Raw genomic sequence first — 10,769 nt, forward strand, 5'->3', positions numbered from 1 at the left:
GTAGACTGAGTGTGGCAAATTTCCAAGCCAGGAGAGTCCTCAGGGTTGACAGGATGGATCTGTAGGCTGGGAGAGCACCCAACATGCAGAACTGCACCAGAACACACCAGAAAGGGAGGAGCAACAGAACCCAGGCAGGGAAGTTGTGGTATATGAATGGAATGGAATACTTCCATGCTATAAGAAATGAGGAGCAGACAGACTTCATTATAACCTAGAAAGACATATATGAACTGATGCTGAGTGAGGGGAGCAGAACCAGGACATCATTATACAGTATCTGTAAGGACTGATTTGGATACACTTGACTCCTCTCATAAATGCAAAGTTCAAAGAAACCTCCAAAAGACTCATGATGGCTAAACCCAGAGAAAGAATTATGGAGTCTGAATGCAGATTGAAGCAAACTATATGCTCTCTTTATTTTTCCTTCTTTTTTGGTTTCATTTCTCCATTCTCATGATTCAATCCATTGGTCATAATTCTTCTTTACAACTGGTCTACTATGTAAATACGTTCAATGTGAAGGTATATGTAGAACCTTCACTGGATTACATGCCATCTTGGGGTGGAGTTGGGAGGAGAGAGAGGAGAGAAAAATCAGAACCCCAAAACTTGTGGAACTGAGTGTTGTAAACTAAAAATAAAAATAAATTTATATATAAAAGAATATATGTCATATACTTAGAAACAGCAATGAGGGTCTAAGAGGCTGAGTGAGCTAACGAAGAGAAGGCCAGCTTTGGCATCAGTAAAACCTTCATTCAGATCTCACCTCTAATGCATACTAGTTATGATTCCCTGGGCAAATAACTTAACCTTTCAGTTCCCTAAGAAACTTTCTAAATCTTTACAGAACAACTGCTGGTCTATGTAAATAGAGGGAGCTTCATACTCAGGACTCCCTATTCCTATAAAAATCACAGGTTTGGTAAAATAATAATAATAACCTTTATAATAACATAACATTTGGGTAAATGAGAACTTTGAACAAAATTAGGAAGCAGTTTGTAGAAAACTCATTTAAATTAGTTTCTTGCACCATACCATTATAAGCTCCAATCAGAGTAAATTAGAACAAAAAAAGAGAAAAATAGGTTTCTTTCACAACTATGTTTAGAAAGGAAAAATCATAACCAAACACAGGAACAGAAGTAATCTTAAAATATAAAAGAGACAATATGTATTGTGAAAAATTTACAAGCTTTCGCATGGACAAATTTTATACAATTATTAATTTATTTATTTTTAGTTTTTACATTCATTTCCACAAGATTTTCAGTTATAATATCAGCAATTTTTTACAATTTGCATATACATACTGAATTGTCTTGGTCTTACAACAAATATGTACAACTAAGAGCTATTCTCAAATAGATAATGTGGCCAAAATATGTAACAATTTTCATAGGTGAAATTAAATCTAGCAATAGCCGTATGAAGAGAGTGCATATCAAAACAATGAATGTCAAAATATTAGAAGAAAACAGTCGGTACTGGAATTAAGCAAAGTGGGTGTTAAAAGGATTTTACTGAGCCACTCTTTAACCTGGTAGTACTTGGAGTCACACAAAGCAGGCCTAGAGACAGGAGTGCCAGTGATCAAGGAGTGGCTTAATTGATCATTTGCAGAGTAAGGAATGCTCTCTAAGCTGGAGTAAAGCACAGCTTGTATACATAAATCCCAAGTGAAGAAGGAAGGGTGGGGCAGGTGGATTACAATCATTTCCAGGGCCCAAGTGGTCTCCCCTGACAAGCCCGCCAGTTCACAATCCAGGTGTTCTGCAGTCCTGTCAGAATGGCATTGTTTTAAGTCTTTCTAGGTGATTACCTAGTAGAGTGCAGGACGAGAGCTCTGTAATGGGAACAGGTTCTGCAATCTTTGATTCACTTCACACACACCAAGGGATGCAGTGACTGTGAGAGCATCATCAAGGTTTCATTGACCATTTCTCTTTTTTAATTTATTTTTAGTTTTCAATATTCATTTCCACAAAATTTTGAGTTACAAATTTTCTCCCCCTCTCTACCCCCTGCTTCCCAAGATGACATGTGTTCTGATTGCCTCTTTCCCCAGTCTGCCCTCCCTTCTATCACCCCACTCAGCCCCCCTTATACACTTTCCCCTTACCTTCTTGTAGGGCAAGATAGATTTCCCATTGCCTGTATATCTTACTTACTAGTTGCATGTAAAAATGATTTTTTTTAACGTTTTTTTTCTTTAGAACTTCGAGTTCCAAATTCTCTTCCTTCTTCCCTCCCCACCCACCCTCCTTGAAAAGGCAAGCAATTCAGTATAGGTTACACATGTATTGTCATGTAAAACCCTTCCATAATAGTCATGTTGTATAAGAATAACTATATATCCCTCCATCCTATCCTGTCCCCCTTTATTCAATTTTCTCCTTCAACCCTGTCCCTTTTCAAAAGTGTTTGCTTTTGATTACCTCCTCCCCCAATCTGCCCTCCCTTCTATCATTCCCTCCCCCTTATCCTCTTCCCCTTGCTTTCTTGCAGGGTAAGATACCCAATTGAGTGTGTGTGTTATTCCCTCCTTAAGCCAAATTGGATGAGAGCAAGGTTCATTCATTCCCTTTCACCTACCCCGTCTTCCCTTCCACTATAACAGCTTTCTCTTGCCACTTTTACATGAAATAATTTACCCCATTTTATCTCTCCCTTTCTCCTCCCAATATATTCCTCTCTCACCCCTTAATTTTATTTTTTTAAGATATCATCCCTTCATATTCAAGTCACCCTGGGCCCTCTGTCTATATTTATGTATAGTCCCTTCAACTACCTTAATACAGAGAAAGGTCTCATGAGTTACAAATATCATCTTTCTATGTACAAAGGTAAACAGTTCAACTATAGTAAGTTCCTTATAATTTCTCTTTCCTGTTTACCTTTTCATGACACTCTTGATTCTTGTATTTAAAGTCACATTTTCTATTCAGCTCTGGTCTCTTCATCGAGAATGCTTGAAAGTCCTCTATTTCATTGAAAATCCACATTTTACCCAAAAGTATTATACTCAGTTTTCCTGGGTAGGTGAATCTTGGTTTTAATCCCAGCTAAGAACCTAGAATATTATATTCCAAGTCCTTCGATCCCTTAATGTAGAAGCTGCTAGATCTTGTGTTATCCTGATTGTGTTTCCATAATATTCAAATTGTTTCTTTCTGGCTGCTCGCAATATTTTCTCCTTGACCAGGGAACTCTGGAACTTGGCTACAATATTCTTAGGAATTTTCTTTTTGGGATCTTTTTCAAGAGGTGAGTGGTGGATTCTTATTATTTCTGGTATACCCTCTGGTTCTAGAATATAAGGGCTATTGTCCTTGATAATTTCTTGAAAGATGATGTCTAGGCTCTTTTTTTTTGATCATGGCTTTCAGGTAATCCAACAATTTTTAAATTATCTCTCTTGGATCTATTCTCCAGGTCAGTGGTTTTTCCAATGAGATATTTCACATTGTTTTCTATTTTTTTTCATTCTTATTGGCACCAGAAACATCACAAAATGAAAGTCCCAGGAATATTATAGCCAAATTCCAGAGCTCCCCAGCCAAAGAGAAAACATCTTAAGGAGCCAGAAAGAAACAATTAAAGTACCAAAGAGCCACAGTCAGGGTCACACAAGATTTAGTAGCCTACCACATTAGAGGAGCAGAGAGATTGGAAAATTACATCCCGGAAGGCAAAAGAGCTGTGATTGCAACCAAGAATAAACTACCCAACAAAACTGACTATAATCCTTCAAGGGAAATTTAATGAAATAGAGAACTTTCAAGTATTCCTGATGAAAAGACCAGCATTGACTTGAAAATTTAACTTTTAAATATAAGACTCTGGGAGAAAGAGGAAGGCGAAGGAAAAATGAGGGAAATTAATGTCACATAAAAATGACATGCAAGGAAAAGCATTCATGGTGGAGAGAAAACTGGGGGGGGGGGCGGTTAACAATACTTGAAACTAACTCACATCTAAATTGATTGAAAGAGGGAAAAAATGTGTGTGTTTGTATAATCATATCAACATATATGTTATATATATGTATATACACACGCAGGTGAGTGCATTTGTGTATGTATGTGTGTGTATAATAGGTAATAGAAATCTATCTTGCCTAATGGAGAAGTAAAAGAGGAAGGAAAGAAAAGGAGGGGCATGATAAAAGGGAGGGCAGGTAAAAGAAGGCAAAGGTCAGGAGCAAAACAGATTTTAGAAGGCAAATAAGATAAAATGAGAAAAAGAGAAGGATAAACAGAAAAAATAGGATGGTGGTGGGGAATGCAGTTAATAATCATAACTGTGAATGGTAGTGGGATGAAATCACCCATGAAATGGAAGTAGATAATAGAATGGATTAGGTACCAGAATCTGACAATATGTTGTTTGCAAGAAACATACTTAAACCAGAAAGATACACAGATAACAAAATCAAAAAATGAAAATAAGTGTAAATTCACCATCAATGAAGATGAAATTAATTATTAAAAATTATGTTGCCCAATTATACTGCACTAAAACTGAAAAACTAAGTGAAATAAATAAATATTTACAAAAATATAAGCTGCCTAGATTAACAGAAGAGAAAATAAAATGCTTAAATAACCCTTTCTTAGAAAAAGAAATTGAACAAGTAATCAAAGAGCTCTCTAAGAAAAAATCCCAAGGACCAAATGGACTTAGAAATGAATTCTACCAAATACTTAAGGAACGATTACTCTCAATACTATATAAGCTATTAGAAAAAATAGGTAAAGAAAGAGTACCATAAAATTCCTTCTATGACAAAAGAGGATCTTGATACCTAAACCAGAAAGAGTCTATGAAAACCATAGATCCATTTCCTGGATCAATACTGGGAAAACTATCAGCATAATGGACCATACGAATAATAAAAACAACAAAAATTACATGATCTTGTCAATTTTGTTGCTCACTCACTTCAATCATGTCTAAGTGTTCATCACCCCTTTTGGTGTTTTCTTGGGAAATGTACTGGAATGGCTTGCCATTTCCTCCTCCAACTCATTTTACAGATGAAGAAACTGAGCCAAAGAGTGACTTGCCCAGCACCACACAGCTAACAAGTGTCTGCAGCTGGATTTGAACTCATGAAGATGAGGTTTCCTGATTCCAAGCCCAGTGCTTTATCCACTCCATCCCCTGGCTGCACATAGTTGCAAAAAAAGAGCCTTGAACAAAATATGACACTTATTCCCATTATAAATAGTAGAAAGCACAGAAATTATAGGAGCTTTTCTTAGAATAATAAGTAGAAATTATTTAAAATGAAGAGCAAGCATTATCTTTAATGGGGATAAGCTAGAAGCCTTCCCAATAAGAACAGAGGTGAAGCAAGGATGTCCATTATCACCACTATTATTCAATATTGTACTGGAAAAAATAGGGAAAAAAGAGATCAATGATCTGGGCATACAGCTGAAAAAGCTAGAAAAAGAGCAAATTGAAAACCCCCAATTAAATACCAAATTAGAAATACTGAAAATCAAAGGAGAGATTAATAAAATTGAAACCAAGAAAACTATTGAATTAATTAATAAAACAAAGAGCTGGTTTTATGAAAAAACCAATAAAATTGATAAAACTTTGGCCAATTTGCTTAAAAAAAAGAAAGAAGAAAATCAAATTACTAGTATCAAAAATGAAAAGGGTGAGGTCACCTCTAATGAAGAGGAAATCAAAACAATAATTAGGAATTATTTTGCCCAACTGTATGCCCATAAATTTGACAACCTTAGAGATATGGATGAATATCTACAAAAACATAAACTGCCCAGGTTAACAGAAAAGGAAGTAAAATTTCTTAATAACCCCATCTCAGAAAAAGAAATTGAGCATGCTATCAATGAACTCCCTAGGAAAAAATCTCCAGGGCCAGATGGTTTTACAGGTGAATTCTATCAAACATTTAAAGAACAACTAATTCCTATACTTTGTAGACTATTTGGGAAAATAGGTGAAGAAGGAGTCCTACCAAATTCTTTTTATGACACAAATATGGTACTAATACCCAAACCAGGTAAAGTCAAAACAGAGAAAGAAAATTATAGACCAATTTCTCTAATGAATATTGATGAAAAAATTTTAAATAAAATATTAGCAAAAAGATTGCAGCAAATCATCACGAGAATAATACACTATGACCAGGTAGGATTTATTCCAGGAATGCAAGGCTGGTTCAATATTAGGAAAACTATTAGCATAATTGACCATATCAACAACAAAACTAGCAGAAACCATATGATCATCTCAATAGATGCAGAAAAAGCCTCTGACAAAGTACAACACCCATTCCTATTAAAAACACTAGAAAGCATAGGAATAAGTGGAACCTTCCTTAAAATTATAAATAGTATCTACCTAAAACCATCGACAAGCATTATCTGTAACGGGGATAAGCTAGATGCATTCCCAATAAGATCAGGGGTGAAACAAGGATGTCCATTATCACCCCTATTATTCAATTTGGTACTAGAAACTTTAGCTGTAGCAATAAGAGGAGAAAAAGAAATTGAAGGAATTAGAATAGGAAAAGAAGAAACTAAATTATCACTGATATGATGATTTATTTAGAGAATCCTAGAGAATCAAGTAAAAAACTACTTGAAATAATAAACAACTTTAGCAAAGTTACAGGATATAAAATAAACCCACATAAATCCTCAGCATTCCTATATATTACTGACAAATCCCAACAGCAAGAGATAGAAAGAGAAATTCCATTCAATGTTACTATACACACTATAAAATATTTGGGAGTCTATTTGCCAAGACAAACCCAGGGTCTATATGAGCATAACTATGACACACTTTTCACGCGAGTAAAATCAGATCTAAATAAATGGAAAAATATCAGTTGCTCATGGTTAGGCCGAGCTAATATAATAAAAATGACAATTTTACCTAAATTAATCTATCTATTCAGTGCCATACCAATCGAACTACCAAAAAATTATTTTACTGAGCTGGACAAAATAATAACAAAATTCATCTGGAAAAACAAGAGATCTAGAATATCTAGGGTATTAATGAAAAGAAATGCTAGAGAAGGTGGCCTTGCCATACCAGATATTAAACTGTACTACAGAGCAGCAGTCATCAAAACTGCCTGGTACTGGTTAAGAAATAGGGGTGTGGATCAGTGGAATAGGATAGGCACACAAGTAGGAGAAATCAACAAGTTTAGCAATCTACTCTTTGATAAACCTAAGGAGGCCAGCTTCTGGGCTAATAATTCACTATTTCACAAAAACTGTTGGGAAAATTGGAAAATGGTAGGGCAGAAACTAGGCATAGACCAATATCTCACACCATACACCAAAATAAAGTCAAAATGGGTTCATGATCTAGGAGTAAAATCTGATACTATAAGTAATTTGGGAAAGCAAGGAATAGTTTACTTATCAGATTTATGGAAAAGTAAAGAATTCATGACCCAACAAGAGATAGAGAGCATTACAAAATGCAAAATAGATAATTTTGATTATGTTAAATTGAAAGGTTTTTGTACAAAAAAAGCCAATGCAACAAGAATTAGGAGAGAAGCAGAAAATTGGGAGGAAATCTTTGCAACTAGTTTCTCTGATAAAGGCCTCATTTCTAAAATATACAGGGAACTGAGCCAAATATATAGGAATACAAGCCATTCCCCAATTGAGAAATGGTCAAAGGATATGAACAGGCAGTTTTCAGAGGAAGAAATTAAAGCTATCTATAGGCATATGAAAAAATGCTCTGGATCATTACTGATTAGAGAAATGCAAATCAAAACAACTCTTAGATACCACATCTCTCCTGTCAGATTGGGTAAAATAACAAAACAAGAGGATGACAAATGCTGGAGAGGATGTGGGAAAATTGGAACATTGCTACATTGCTGGTGGAGTTGTGAGCTGATCCAGCCATTTTGGAGAGCAATTTGGAACTGTGCCCAAAGGGCTATAAAAATGTTAATACCCTTTGACCCAGCAATACCACTTCTAGGGTTGTATCCCAAAGAAATCACACAAGCGGGAAAAGGACCCATATGTACAAGGATATTTATAGCGGCTCTTTTTGTGGTAGCCAAGAAATGGAAATCAAAGGGATGCCCATCAATTGGGGAATGGCTGAACAAGCTGTGGTATATGAAGGTAATGGAATACTATTGTGCCATAAGAAATGGGGATGATACGGACTTCGTAACAATCCGGAAAAACCTACACGATATAATGCTGAGTGAGCGGAGCAGAGCCAGGAGAACATTGTACACAACCACAGATATATGGATTCTGTGAGGACCAACCCTGACATACTTCGCTCTTCTCAGCAACGTAAGGTGCAAGGACAACTCCAGGATAGCATCTCACGATGGAGAATGCTATCTTCATCCAGAGAAAGAACTGTGAAGTTTGAATGCAGATTGAGGCACACTTCATGCTCGCCTTTTTTCTTCTCTTTTGTTTTGTTTTTGGGGTTTTTTTTTTTTGGTTCTGTCTCTTCTTTCTCATGATTCACCCCATTGGTCATAATTCTTTTCCACAACTTGACTAGTGTATAAATTAATTCAATGCAAAGTTATACATGGTAGTTATATGAGATTCCATGCCGTCTTGGGGAGGGAGGGGGGAGGGAGGGGAGAAAATCTGGATCTCAAAATTATGTAGAACCGTGTGTTGTAAACTAAAAATAAAAAAAAAATTAGTATAAAAAATATTGTACTGGAAAGGTTAGTTTTACCTATAAGACAAGAAAAAGAAATTGAAGGAATAAAAATAGGCAATGAGGAAAAAAAAACTATCCTTCTCTGTGGATGAAAAGATGGTATCCTTGGAGTATCAATCCAAGAGAATCAACTAAAAACTAGCTGAAACAATGAACAACTTCAGCAAAGCTGTAGTATATAAATCATTAGCATTTCTATATACTGCCAACAAAACCTAGGAGGAACAGATAGAAGGAGAAATTCTATTTAGAATAAGTGCAGACAAGACAAAATGCTTAGGAATCTACCTGCCAAGACAGCCCCAGAGATTATCTGAACGTAATTACAAAAGACTTTTCACATAAATAAAGATCATTCTAAACAACTGGGGAAATAATAGATGCCCATTGGCCAAGCCAATATAATCAATATGATAATAGCAGTATTACACTCATTATTACTAATATAAAATATTGATATAATAGATGATAAATAAGAATAAATAGCATAACTAATAAATGTATTATTAATTAATATGATACTAATATGATAATAGGTATAATAAAGTGACAATTTTACCTAAAGCACTTATTCTCTGGCAGAGAAGGCAGGACACTACTAGGACAAAATAACATTGCCACTGTCTGACACTACATAAATACATCTGAATGAATAAAAAATTGAATAAATACATTCACCTGTTGTTGAACCCTTTGTGAAATGTATGACCCCTGTCTCCCACATCAGTCGTAGCTCAGGGACCACAGTTACTTCATCTGCATCAACAGAAAAAGAACTTCCAAAAGATGGAAACCATATTCCTTCATTAGAATAGGTGCTCCCTGAGGGGGAGAAGGGTCCATGTCTCCTACCTCAGAATAGGAGCATCTAAAAAAATAGCATCCCCGGATCCAAGCCTTGTGGGAGAGATGTTTTCCCTGCCTTTCTGGAGGCCAGATTCTGCATCTAGGAGCAGCTGGCCAATGGATATTACAAAAACTTCAGGTGATGACAAATCCCCTCAGGATCATAGGAATTGGGATTGGTCCAATCTGGTCCAACCCCCTTAATTTTATTGATGAGGAAATTAAGAGCCAGAAATACGAATTAGTTGTCTCAAGGTCACACAGATAGTAAGCGGCAGAGCCCTAAAGGAGAGGCATATGATTTCCCTACCTCCTCCCACCCCTGCCAAGGCACTAACCTTCCAAGGGAGAAGAGCAGAGTGAAGAAGATGGCAATGGCTAAGGTATCAGATCAAAGTCCTGGCCCAGGATGGCAATCATATGGTATCTCACCTGGAGTGGGGCATGAGCAGATAGGCAGGGAGCAGCATCAAGGACCCTTTTCCATGTTCATTTAAATTCATGCTATCCCCCACACAGTCCCACCTTGTCTGTTTACCTATAACTGAAAGAAGAAAGCAGCAACGAGTAAGGGGAGGTCAGGCCAGGACAGCCTCAGCAGCCTCCACATCATGGCTTTGTTCTCCTGGACTTGCTCCTTCTCCTGTGCTGAGGGAGGGGCTTCTGAGGGACTCAGCACCTTCCACACAGCCCAGCACAGTCCTACTCCTCCATAAGCCACCAGCAGCCAGGCCCAGGGGGCTGAGGCTAGGGGCCCAGGGGCAGCATTCAATGGCCCTGGAAGGAGGGCCTTCCGGGACAGGAATAAGGGGTACTCAGTCACAAAGTAGGCAGTAGTTTTCCCACCTTCTCAAGTCCCTCCAATAAACTTACCACCACAGGACCCACACTAGAAAATCAACTTCCAGCCAGAGGACAAGGAGCCCTGGAGGGAACAGAGCTCCCAGCAGCCTCTGCACCAACCAAAGCAGGATCAGGTCATTCTGGAGGAAGGGAGCCAAGGGCCTCAGGGCAGGGAGCTGCGTTTTGGGGCCTGTGAAAGAATGAGATATTATATAATTATATTATTATTATTATTATTAATATAACATATTATTATGGCATTCTAATATAACAATGAGAGATATTATTATAAAAAGCAGCACCTCCAATCAAGTCTACCATTTATCCCTTATCCAAGATCACTT

Source organism: Trichosurus vulpecula, chromosome 7, assembly GCF_011100635.1.
Source record: "Trichosurus vulpecula isolate mTriVul1 chromosome 7, mTriVul1.pri, whole genome shotgun sequence".
NCBI classification, from domain to species: domain Eukaryota; kingdom Metazoa; phylum Chordata; class Mammalia; order Diprotodontia; family Phalangeridae; genus Trichosurus; species Trichosurus vulpecula.